We start from the raw sequence: 12,500 nt of genomic DNA on the forward strand, positions 1-12,500 counted from the left end.
GATTGCTCGGCTGCCGATCATGACCGGCCGATAATGGCCAAAAATAGCCTGATCGGTGATCGGAAAAACATGCCGATCAAAAAACCGATCGAGAGATATTAAATTCCTCACGCAACCATTTGCCTTTACACCTGGCGCTGCATGTAGGCGCTGGCTCTGCACAGCTGCAACTGCACCAAAAGAAGGCATCTTTGCTTGTCTATAACTTTTCGCCATTCCCCCCTTCATTTCCACCATTCATAACCATATCTGCAATATCAACAATGATCTGATTTTCCGATCCATGCGCCGTTTACCTGACAATGTAATTTGCGATTGAGTACTCGCCAGTGAGCCATGTTACGTTATAACCTGTGTAGTTGCCTTGGTCAGCACGCGACAACTTCACGTTGTCAGCACAAACATGTCAATTATTGTTTTCAAAGTTGTAATTGGCAGTCAGTCGATTAGTTTGATAGTCGCTGAAACACCAAACGGCGACAGATGTGGTTAAAACTTGAGAGAGAGATTCAGAACGGTAGTGGAGCACTGCAACTGTGGACGGTGACAGAGAGGGGAGGGGCTCTCCTCACGAGGCTGCTCATTTAAAGCGACAGGAAGACTATTTGATGTAATGTTTCAGTTTCAATTCAATCTTAAATAGTTTAGTTATTCTATGCAATAACTTATACATTGATTAATACTGTAGACTGTATTACCAACACTAGTCTGAAAGATAATAATAATAATAATAATAATAATAATAATAATAATAATAATGATAATAATAATAATAATAGCCTAATAATAGACATGTGCAAATTAAGATTGATTGGTTTATGGGCAGAAATGGTATTCAATAAGGATAATTAATAGGCTATTAAAAAAATAGGAAATCATTTTTGTGATCGGCAATGATCGGTAATCGGCAGATAAAGATTTTTGGTGATCGGTATCGGTGATCGGACCCAAAAAATGGTGATCGGAGCACCTCTACTTGCAACATATGTATCGGTGCTCATTTGCAAGAGCTTGTCCTTCTAGGGAGGCCGAAGGGGGCGACCACCAAGAGAGTGACAGACAGACAGACAGACCGTCAGAGGCAGCAAGGCAATAAAATGTCCAACTCAGAGGATCAACACTATCCCTCATGGGAGGCACAAGTTCTATCCACACTTCCCCCTGGGCTAGCTTACACTCTCGTCACACCCACACACACACTTGGACCAATTCCACTTCACTCTGGCCTCAAAGCTTTTCCATTCACAATCATCTGGCACACACAGACACACAGACACACACAGACACACACAGACACACACAGACACACACACACACACACACACACACACACACACACACACACACACACACACACACACACACACACACACACACACACACACACACACACACTTCTGCACCCGGCGCTCGTACTTATGGGACTAAGTGTCTGACTGTCTACTATCATGTGCCACACACGTATTTGCAACTCTCAATAAACACACACGCACGACGAATGCGCAACTACACACAGACACCACACACACACACACCTTAACAATTACACACACACTAGGGCTGCTCGATATTGTAAAAACTCAATATCACGATATTTTCTGCAAATATTGATATCACGATATTTTTAGCGATATATACGAAATTCCCAAACCCCGCCACTATTATCGTAGTGGAGTAGCACGCATAATGGCTTTCTAGCTTCTAGTGCTTTCTAGTAGCATAATGTCTAGTAAGTCTGCGTGAATGTAGACTTGAGGAGAGCGCCAGACTCGAGAGGCGTCTATTTTTCTCGACATAGAGCTAGTTCTGATGTACCACCCCTGCGTTTTGCTTAATCCCTTGGCTGCCATACTGCACCGTAGCGTTGCAAATGACAAATGACAAAATATCACGATATATGAATTTTGATATTGATATCACGATATATGATGAATATTGATATCGCGATATAAATACGATATATTGCACAGCCCTAACACACACACACACACACACACACACACACACACACGAAGAGAGTGTTTCTCTTTCTGGCCTCCTACTCCTCCTCTCCCTTCCCTCCCCCTGTCTTTTTCTGGACCTTATCCAGTTTCCTGGAAATGTCGGCACAGCAGCTGTGGCGGAGGGGAGATGGAGGGAATGAGAGAGAGAGAGAGAGAGAGAGAGAGAGAGAGAGAGAGAGAGAGAGAGAGAGAGAGAGAGAGAGAGAGAGAGTGCAAGAGAGAGACTGCGAGAAGGAGTTTGAGACTGGGAGTGAATACAGGGAGGGAGGAAGAGGGAAGGAGAGGGACAGAGAGAAAGAGAGGGAAGGAGAGAGAGAGGGAGAGAGAAAGAGAGAGAGGGCAGGTTATAAATCTCGCTGCAGAATGGGACTTCTGTGCAAGTGGGCCACAAGAGAAAAGCAGCATTTAGGATGTCCGTGCCACATCTATAAAAACACACACGCCGCCCGCGCTCTCAACACAACACAAGACTCCTGCTGAACACAAACCCAAAGACCTATTGCAGCCTGCAGCCAGGCACTACCACACACACCAACAAAGCCGATTTCCAAAGATGGACTGAATCTGTAAAACACAAGCACACATACAAAAATCACGCACGTGCACTGCACGCACACACACACACACGCACGTGCAAGCGCGCGCACACACACACACACACAAAATCACTCACAGACCCAAACCCACACACACAAGAAAATAAAACATATGCACGCATACCATGATGAGTATGCATAATAATTTGGCTGGCAGACAGGGCCCTGCTACATAACATGTGGATCTTTTTTTGCCTCGCAGTGGCCAACAAACACGAGAATACAAAGAGATGGTTTCCATACAGGGGGGAACTGAGGAAGAGGGAAGAGGAAGAAGGGGAAGAGGGAGAAGGGGTAGAGGGGTACAGGCAGCTCCGATCGGGACAGGCATTTGAGGACCTCTCAGGGGGGGCTTTCTCTGCCTGGAACTGAGTGTGTACTGGTGTATGCACAGCAAATCGGCCGGTGTTAAATCAACTCCCATAGAGTTAAATGTAACACTTTTCCTGAGTTTATATAATGCTCACCGGTTCCGAGTTAAATCAACACTATGGATAGTGTAAATAGTTTAACTCTATTTCAGTGTTACATCTTTAACACCCACAGTGTTACATTTTAACTCTATTCTAGTGTATTTTTCACACCAATTTTTCACTTTATGTGTTAGCATTTTAACACCCACAGTGTTCTATTTTTAAAACATTTGAGTGTTGAATTCCTCACCAATTAGTTCTAAAGCTTTTCACTTTAAGTGAAACATCTGAACACCCACAGTGTTCTATTTTTAACACATTTGAGTGTTGAATTAGCTTAGCTCAACTCACTATAGGGGTTACCATGTAACACTAATTGGTGTTATGTTATACAATAAATACTGCTTTTTCTAAAATGTTCAGATTCTGTACTGCGTTGAGTGCACATTTACATACAGTACATGAAATATACAATCTAAATTAAATTAATTTTTCCACAAGTGATTTGTCTATTTCAAACATTCTCGAAAATACAACCAACCTCACATTAATATATTAAGATTCTTACCTTACACACCACAGTAAGTTACTGTCACCCTACCCACACTACCATGATCCCGCCCCTCCATTCATCACCACAAAAGAGGTAGCTACCATGTTATTGTGGCACCTCCCATTCCCCACCATGACTGAGACAACTGTGGCATGGAACCAGTCCATCACACTGCTCTATTGAATTGATAGATTGAACTATCCATAACCACAGAGAAACACAAGTATCTGCAATATATGCAATATTAATACCATTTGATAGTTGACGTCTCCTGGATGATGGCACATTAACCAGTGTGCATGTAATACTCTAGTTGAGCATAATTAGACCAACCTGAAATCTCTTGATCAAATAAGCAACCCTCCAAAAAGGATACCCGCTACCATAATACTCACTACCAACTAAATAGCTAGCCAGCCAACAAACCAGTCCACCGGTCAACCAAAAGAGTCAGTTGTCAGCTAGCCAGCCAAAGAGCTGGCTAACCAACTAACACTCATTTAGTCAGCCAACTAACCAACAAACAAGTCAGCTGTATGGCTAGCCAGCTAACAAACCAGCCATCCAGTCAACCAAAAGAGTCAGTTAGCCAGCCAACCAGCTGGCCAACAAACAGTCAGTTGGTCGGTCAGTTAGCTCACTAACCAACAAGCCGGACAGAGAGCCAGCGAACCAGTCATTTAGGCAAGCAACTCAAGCATTGTGACAGTCTGAGTTTATATAGAGGTGAAAGTTAACCATGTGACCAGAGTAATCAGGCATGTGGCAGCTGCAGGTAGTAATTCAATGAACTTGTAACAGTCCTATGTACTCAAGTGAGGTCAGGTACTAATTGACAGATTGATTGGGCACTACCATTGTTCCTGGTTGATGGTAGGCAATGTCAATCATGTCATGCAGCATTTGACTTTCAATTGTGCAATGGCACTTCACAAGATAGCCTAATTTTGTTTACTAGGTGGCAATATTCTGATTTAAAATTGGATGCTGGAGTTTTGGCGTGCACATCCAAGCCAAAGGCATTAGCAGGTGCCAACTTAAGAAAGTGTTTGTGTAGCACATTGGTTGCAACTTAATTTATTGGAAGCAGAACCAGCAACATTTCCAATCAAAGACCTTCTTCTAATTAGGCCTGGCAATTAGTAATTACAATCAAGTGGGCGAAAGTTCAATGGGAAGGCATGTCAGTTGGGTTGAGGGCTGACGCCTTTACTCAAAGTGATACACAAATATACAATGTTGGTTGCTGTTGGGCAATGTAGGGCTTGGAGGGATTTGAACTTGCAACTCACTGAATTTAAGTCCACCTTCCTAACCATTAGGCCAAGGCTGCCACATCACACAACCTGGGCCTTCAGAGACTTCATGGACATTTACAGCAAACTATTTAGTCATCAACTTCTTGTTTGCTACATGTCTTCCCATGCTTGGTCATCTCCTTTTTTCTCACTTCCTCATGTCAATATGTACAACCTGAGGGGGAGGGGCTTAGGACATATGGGCTTCAGATCGTGTCCCATCATGCAATGCACTTATGGAGAGCCATTTATCTGGATGGAATATCTTAAGTGTGCTTCAAAATATTACTCCTTGTTATATTCTGTGTTTATTGTAGGGGTTGTACTATTTAAAGTGGTACACAAGAAAAATGACCATATTCCCACCGTCATGAAGATGGTCATGTATATCTCCCAATATATAAAAGCTCATTCTCCTGTCATTTGACAGAGAGTGAGGAACGCGTAGTCAACTGATGATGGGTGTAAACATGTATATCACAAGACGTTAAGAATGAAATAATTTGCTGAAAATGTCAATGTAAGGTGTGATTGTAATGAAGAGCCCAACCTGTCTATGACTGAAGTTGTGCCCCAATGCACTAATAATTCAATAGATTCTCCGCCCACACAGTAGTTTACTGTGATGTTTCCTACTTTATCACTTTGGCATGCTGGTTATCCTTGAAGAGCACAGTACAATACTGTGATATGCAAGTTAGGTGAGAAATGGCAAGTGATACAATGATTTCAAACTAATTTGCTGTGTGCCGTGTGACCATCACAGTAGCATAGTGTACCAGAACATCAGAGTAATTAACTGTGAGATTTCACAGTAAATTACTCTGAAATCCTTGTAAGTTTTTACTGTGCAGATGAAAGAACCGGATGTGGAATGTCACTCTCAATCAGTGTTAGGCAGTTAACTCTTTGAAACAACACAGTGCGCAGAGCTTTTTAAGCACTCCCAGTGTTAAAGTAACACCACAATCAACACCCAGTGACTCCCATTCACACCAGAATAATTAACACCAGTAAAGTCAACTCAAAATAACACTTCCAGTTTTGCTGTATGGGTCACATGCATGCATGCACACTACAGCTGCCTTGCGTGCTGCCTCCAATCTCCATCTAGATAAGGTAAGGCTGGAAGGAAACCCAGGCTGGGGGACAGGGCGAGCCACGCTGATGCAGGGGACTAAAAGCTGTAGACACACAGGTGTGTGTGTGTGTGTGTGTGTGTGTGTGTGTGTGTGTGTGTGTGTGTGTGTGTGTGTGTGTGTGTGTGCACAGTACACACACGCAGACACTAACACACACACTTAAATGTTCTTTGAAAGCTGGCATGCTGTGGAGCAGAGCCTGCAGTCTGATGTCTGAGCATTAGTGCAGCTGTCTGCTCCGATTTCACTTCGGCGAGGAGGATGAGCAAGCTCTCCCTGCGGAGGCCAAAGAGAAGGAAGAGAAGGAAGAGAGGGGGAAGAGAGAGAGGGGGGTGGTATTGGTACTGAGGAGGATGGAGAGGGGGATAAAGAGGGTGTGTGGGTGGAATAAATTAAGACTCAGGAACTGGGGCCGTCCGTCGTTAGGTAACGGACGTGAATTAATGCTATCGCCGGCTACATCTGCGTCACGATGGGTCCCTTATCAAACTCCATCACTGGCGGGGAGACAGGTGAAACATTCCGGCACAAAGGAGCTCTGGTCAGCATGTTCTCGCCCCAACGAAAAGACAGACTGTACATTAGGCTCTTACAGATGTCTGGGCGAGCTCCACCTCCTCCTCCTCCTCCTCCATCTCCTACTCCTCCTCCTCCTCCTCCCTTCCACCTCCTCCCTTCCCCATCCCCCTCCTCACCCCCCCTCTTGACTGAAGAGATGACCAGGACGGCCTAAATTAAGAAACGCACATCAAGGTAAAGACACAGCAGCAAGCCTTGCAGATCAGCAGATCATTGTCCATAAATGTCAAGGCAAAGCAAGCATCTAGTCTCAACTGAAGCTAAGCTCCATTTTGCCTGGCTTGGATAAACAGCCACCCATCTTTTCTAAAGACGAAAATACCAAGCCTGCTCACGATTTAGCATTAGTTTTGGGTGGAGTGTCAGGTGGGGTACTCTTCCCTATAGGGATGCACGATACCATATTTTTTGAAAACCGATACAAGTATGAGTACATTAATGTCTGTACTTGCTGATACCGAGTACCTACCAGTGCTTTTTTATGTCTGTGGCCAAGGCTGCAAGGCAAGTCCTGTTGAAAGTGTCTCTCTCTCTCTCGGTCTCAATAGCTTCCCACATCACAGCACATCCCATCCCATCCCATCCCATCCCATCACGTCACTTCACTTCGCAGGGCAGGCAGCTACTCCAGTGGCTCTGTGTTGCAGTCAGATGGCATTACACAGCATGGCCCATATTTCAGGAGCATCGCTTTCAAGATCTTTCAAGCACCAGCGTACACACACACATACACACACACGCACGCACACCACTAGTGCTCTCTCTCACCCCCTGTCTCCAAAATGACTCAGTACCTATCTACACGGTGTAGCCTAAAATACAAAAACAAAAAAGCAAGCCTAGAGTGGGATCTCATCTCATGTCAAAGCAAAAAGGAAAAATGGATTGAGAAAAACTAAAAAAGGCTGTCTAGCTAGGGACAAAATAGAACAATAAATTGCAAAACCACCCTGGAAATCAAACTGATTTGCTGATTATTCACAGAGTGTCTTGACATTCTAACAGCTAAGGTGACCTTTCTGCTGTCGTCTCCCACTGCCTAATTAGTGAAAAAAAAACGTCTGCTAGCAAGTGTGAGAAAGCAAATATGTGGGGAGGACTGGAGGCAGTCATAGGACCTCAGGCACTTACGCTTAGAGCCCCCTCCAAGACAAGGCAAGAGTGACACACTTGAGTAAACGCTTCAATAAATGTGTTCTTGCGCACACGCACACGCACACGCACACACACACACACACACACACACACACACACACACACACACACACACACACACACACACACACACACACACACACACGCACACGCACACGCACACACACACACACCTTTCACATTCTCCACACCCACTTCACATTCACACAAAAGGTATAACCTCTACTCTAGTCCAAAGTCTGCACTTTGGACGATATTAAACGTTCAGATGCTCAGACGAACACCATTAGATTTGGCGACTGACTGACCCCCATTCCCACCCATCCAACCCCCCACTCTGAGCCGAGCCGAGCGGAGTGGAGAGCGTAGCGAGATGAGATGAATAGCCTTGGCTGCCATAATAAATCCTGCCGTTTTAATTCAGCTGGATTCTTGGTGTGTCCAGGCCCGGTGAGGGATAACCCTGCAGGGGCCCCAGGGCTCCGCCACTCTCTCCACTCTCTCCACTCTCCCACAGCCTTCAGAACAGCCTTCCATTCCTGGAAGAAAAGATAGCTGAAATGCATTACCAGAATGACCCCCTTGCTGCCATAAAATGGTGATAACTTAGCCCCCTCCCCCACATAGAGCCGTAGAAACGTACACACACACACACACACACACACACACACGCACGCACGCACGCACACACACACACACACACACACGCACGCACGCACGCACACACACTCTCCCTCTCCATTTAGGTAATCTCCGTCCGATCTGTCTGACAAACAGACACATCATCATTTAGGCCCAACCTGTATTGCTCACAGTCCATAGCCAACACGTCAAAATACCACAAGTTAAGCTTACACACACAGGTCTGAAGTCAGGTCAAGAGAACACAAACTTGGTGGAGCCATACCACACAGCTCCAAGCAGCCAACAAAACCAGCTGTTGTTGCAGTCATCTATGTAAAGCTGAAAACGGGGCCCACACATGGGCATTCTAGCATAGCCTAACATAAACTCATTTCCACAACAACTCAATGCACTTTCATGTTGATGCGGACATGACAAGCCCAAGATGCATCTGCAGGCTAAAGTGAAGCAACAACAACAACAGCTTTGAAATGAATATCTAAGACTTATGCCAGGCCAATGGAAAGAGCCCAATGGGAGTTACTGGGAAAATGTTGAACCAAAAAAAAACGTCAAAAAGGGCTTCATATTAGCATTAGGATAACTGCCCCTCCTCAAGACTAGGCCTCTCTCCGTCCACTCCTCTCTGTTTCTCTCTCTCTCTCTCTCTTTCACTCTGTTTCCCTCATCAGTGCCTGGAGACGCAGTGACTGTACAGATCGTAGGCAGCCAGAATTATTCTGCGTTCACATCCACAAGAGGAGGAGAAAAAAAAGAAAAACATTGCGTTCTCACACAGGAAAGTTAGTCTGAATCTCACTAATGAACTCCACATGGAGAGAGAGAGAGAGAGAGAGAGAGAGAGAGAGAGAGAGAGAGAGAGAGAGAGAGAGAGAGAGAGAGAGAGAGAGAGAGAGAGAGAGAGAGAGAGAGAGAGAGAGAGAGAGAGGAGCACCACGGCACAACACAGCCCGAGCTGAATGAGCTCGGTGCTATAACAACAGAGGCCAAATAGGAAATGAAGAGGTCCTGGGTACACCACACCACACCGCACACTACCAAACGTCTGTTTTGGAGGTTTTACCAGAAATCGTCCACTTGCATTACACATTTTGCCAGTCCTATGACAAAAACACCAAAAACAGTTGACCCAGAAGAACTAGGGCAACAGCATACTATAGGTCTGTCGGGCTTTGTGGATTTCAGGCACATGGGGAAAAAAGGGCACACACATACTTGTATGACCTCACATCCAGGTCGAGTCGTCACAGTAGTCTTGTGTTAAAACAAGTTGTTGTGCAAGGGGCGATTGGAGAATCATTTCTACCGACTTAGCCGTGATATCAAGCTACTGGCTGGGTATTATCGCTGGCGGTTTACGGTGCCCGCAACAATCGAAGTATTGACGCCCTACAAAGACCGTAGAGGTACAAACCGGACCTCTCTCCTGACCAAAACGATAGCCATCACAGAGAAACACAAATGGCAGCCAAATCGAAAAGGTTAACCTATTTTGCTTGTAACAGACACCTCCTTTGCAGTCATTTCCGGCTACCTTGCCACCGGCCCTTTTGGCAGCCGACGCAATGCATCCAAGCCTAGTAAGACTTAAGTTTCCTTGCTTTAGTTGAAGTCATGGGGATTCAGTGCTATGTGCGTGCCGTGTTACACACTAAACTGTAGCTTTAGGGTTGTTTTTGCCATTTCAGCTTGGCAACGTATATCGAACAGTCTACATATGGACACAGAGCAGTGTTTATTGTGCTTAAAGTGGTGTTATGAATGTGAAGTGGTTTGCTCTCCCTCTGGTCTGGCACCCTGACATTACTCCCGAGCGTGCGTGCCCACTGCTACAAAGCGGACAAGCGAGGCATTTCCTTTTTTGGACCAAAATGGGGGACCGCCAGCCCGGCCAGCGAGCGAGCGAACAAGCAGAGGGCGGCCAGGCCCACTACATGACAGCACCTTCCCTGGTCACCCACAGACAGACAGGAAGACCAAACAAACAACCGCAGGGCACGAGCTGGCTCGAGCCAGCACAAAATGTGTACAGTACCAGTTCCTGACGCGTCTAAAGTATTTCGAGTCAAACGGTACAAAAGTTCCAAAGTGCTAACCAGCTGTGCGTTTAAGTTACCCACAACGTTTACCATAAACAATTCACATTTTCACACTTTGGAACAGTATTGCTTTGTTTCCCAGGACACAGGACGGTGTCAACGAGTGCAATGCAGAGGATACAGATGATGTAAGCAGAGAAGGGGGGGGGGGGTAGAGGCACTACTCAGTCATGCACAGCCAAGCTTGGGTGGAACACACCAGTTGAGAAGGGTGTCCAAAACAAATGTGTTGTTTTCTGGCAGCGTCCTGGCACGGCGTAGACAGAGAGGGGGTTACCTAAGGCCAGTTCTGTTATGGGTTTCAAGTGGAAAGGGGGGGGGGGGGGTTGTTGGCTCACATTATCAGGCCAAGCTTTGTTCGTTGCTGTGAGACCAAAAAGGGAAAGAATGCATTATCTTCTGTAAGAAAGAAAGAAAGAAAAAAAACTGACGGGTTGGTCGCCTGTCAGTAATGTAATTCAGAGGTTGGAATCTCCTTAAAGAATCTTCCCACTGAAGGTCTAAGGGGGCTGCCGACAGAGAGGATTTTTAAGATTTGCTGGACATGAATGTTAGTGAATAGGCAACAACAAGGCTACATTGTTTAAAGTGTCACCTACAGCAAAGCTCCCCCTGTGATGACCAAGAGGGAAAAGTAACTATGTGAAATGTAACAGTGTGTCACACACACGCAGGGCTTCCCGAAAGAAGGAGACAATGTTGCTTGCATTTTTAGTTACAGTGTTTGGGAGTGGGGAAGTGACTGATCATCATGCCACAGAAAACTATAAATACTGTTCATTTAGGCAGAGCAAGGGGAGTGAGTGAATAACAGATGCCCAGTCAGAGGCACATCAGGGCGTAGTGTTTACCATTTATAAAGCGTTTACAGTGCATTGACCAACTGGCACGCTGCTTCAAATCATACAATTACGTAACTAAACGGGGCAAATCCACCAAGAGATGCGCAGGACTCAGTGTCTGTCTATATTTAGACATACTAGAGCAAAACATTCCCTCAGACCTCAAAGTAAATGTTGGAGTGTAGTATGAAAAGAATTTGGGAGTGTATGAAAAGATTATAGAGGTACATAGACTACAAGCGTTGCGGCGCATCAACATCCACTTGTATCAGTCCATGGAAGCGGTCTTGCCCAGTTGAAAAGATAAGAACACTTAATCACACCGCAGTGATTTCTTATCTCTGCTCGACACTGGCAGACTAACACTCTAACCGAGATAAACAACTCAACGAAAAGAATATTTTATAACACGTTGTACCAGAAAAGATTGTCTGCCTGGTATGGTGATGCATGGACACCAAGTAGGATTCCGTCTGCCCATCCGCAACACATATAGGTTACACACAGTATTCCTGGATCATTCACCAACTTTTCGTATCATTAATTTCATGACCGCGCAATGCAACACCCCAACTCGACCGATTGCGTTCACTGCTAAATACCCGTCATATAACAGCAAAGCGTGGTTGGCTGCCCTTCATTATCCGACTTAACGTTAGTCGGGATCACACAGGCTGGTTTATGTGTTGTGGTAATTCTACCGTAAAGACAGGTAGGGTGGCTCACCACATTTGGCTGCGAGTCAAACAAACGAGCGAGTGTTGATATTGCCTTGGAACAATAACCTGACGCTGGCAGGCAGCCAAGACCATTCAAGATAGCCGGCTAAGCTAGCCAACAAATGCAGCTCGCAATGCACTAATAACTTGCTAACCAACTTGCTAGCCGCATAGGCTCTAGACTCGTGGAGGCAGACAGCAAAGTCGCAAGACATTTACGGTGACAACAATATGGTCAACCATCGCCTGACCGCTTGTTATGTATTCATGCTACCCCCCTCAGTTAGGCAGCGCTGTAGTACTAATGTTATCATCATCAACGATTGGGTGACCACAACATACAAGTGAATTGCAAACGTCAACAAGCACATGTTTAGATAAATGTTTACAACTGCAATGCCTCTGGCGAGTAGCTGAAGGTAATAATCAGGATATGGGTTTCCGCCTTGGTTTGTC

The 12,500-nt window shown here is 45.4% G+C and overlaps 1 protein-coding gene across 9 annotated transcripts in view; it reads right to left on the reverse strand.

Annotated features, from left to right (window-relative positions):
• Positions 1-12,500, reverse strand: part of ncor2 (nuclear receptor corepressor 2) — a 179,569-nt gene that overhangs the window by 166,446 nt on the left and 623 nt on the right. The gene's annotated exons all lie outside the window — the stretch shown is intronic.

The sequence above is a fragment of the Engraulis encrasicolus genome, chromosome 3, assembly GCF_034702125.1.
Source record: "Engraulis encrasicolus isolate BLACKSEA-1 chromosome 3, IST_EnEncr_1.0, whole genome shotgun sequence".
Classification (NCBI taxonomy): domain Eukaryota; kingdom Metazoa; phylum Chordata; class Actinopteri; order Clupeiformes; family Engraulidae; genus Engraulis; species Engraulis encrasicolus.